Here is a 1142-nt window from a genome sequence, read left to right on the forward strand (position 1 = left end):
GCATCCGAGGAGCAGGAAAATCGATGTTTCGGGCAAAAGCCCTTCATTAGGGAGCTTCCGGGGTGGAGAGATAAATGGGAGGGGGTGGGGCTGGGGAGAAGGTAGCCAAGAATGAAATAGATGGATGGAGGTGGGGATGAAGATGATAGGTCGGAGAGGAGGGTGAAGCGGATAGGTTGAAGGAAGATTGACAGATGGGACAGGTCACGAGAATGGTGCTGAGCTGGAAGGTTGGAACTGGGATTAGGTGGGGCGAGGAGAAATGAGGAAACTGGTGAAATCCACATTGATGCCCTGGGGTTGAAGGGTCCCGAGGCAGAAGATGAGGCGTTCTTCCTCCAGGTGTCGGGTGTGATATATGGCTACATAGAACAGTCCATCTTCCATAGTTACCCCAGCACCCCTCCTCTTCCTCTGCTACATTGATGACTGCATTGGCGCCATCTTGTGCTCTCACGAGGTGATTGAGCAACACATTCCACCCCGACCTTAAAATCACTTGGACCATCTCTGACACCTCCCTCCCCTTCCTGGACCTCTCCACCTCCATCAATGACAACTGACTTAACACTGACATTTATTACAAACCCAGCGACTCCCATAGCTACCTGGGTTACAACTCCTCCCACCCTACCTCCTGCAAAAATGCTATCCTGTATTCCCAATTCCTCCACCTCCGCCGTATCTGCTCCCAGGAGGTCCAGTTCCACCACAGAACATACCAGGTGGCTTCCCTCTTTACTTTTCCATGTGGTTAAAGATGCCCTCCAACGCATCTCATCCACGTCCCACACCTCTGCCCTCAAACCCCCACACACCTCCAACTGCAACAAGGACAGAACCCCCCCGGTTCTCACCTACCAACCTCCGCATAAATCGCATCATCCGCCGACATTTCCGCCACCTCCAAATGGACCCCACCACCAGGGATATATTTCCCTTCCCACCCCTTTCCGCAAAGACCGTTCCCTCCGTGACTACCTGGTCAGGTCCACATCCCCCTACAACCCACCCTCTCCTCCCTGCACCTCCTCCCTCATCTCCATCCAAGGCCCCAAAGGAGCCTTCCACATCCATCAAAGTTTCACCTGCACGTCCACTAATATCATTTATTGTATCCGTTGCTCCCGATGCGGTCTCCT

The sequence above is a fragment of the Chiloscyllium plagiosum genome, chromosome 24, assembly GCF_004010195.1.
Source record: "Chiloscyllium plagiosum isolate BGI_BamShark_2017 chromosome 24, ASM401019v2, whole genome shotgun sequence".
Lineage (NCBI taxonomy): Eukaryota > Metazoa > Chordata > Chondrichthyes > Orectolobiformes > Hemiscylliidae > Chiloscyllium > Chiloscyllium plagiosum.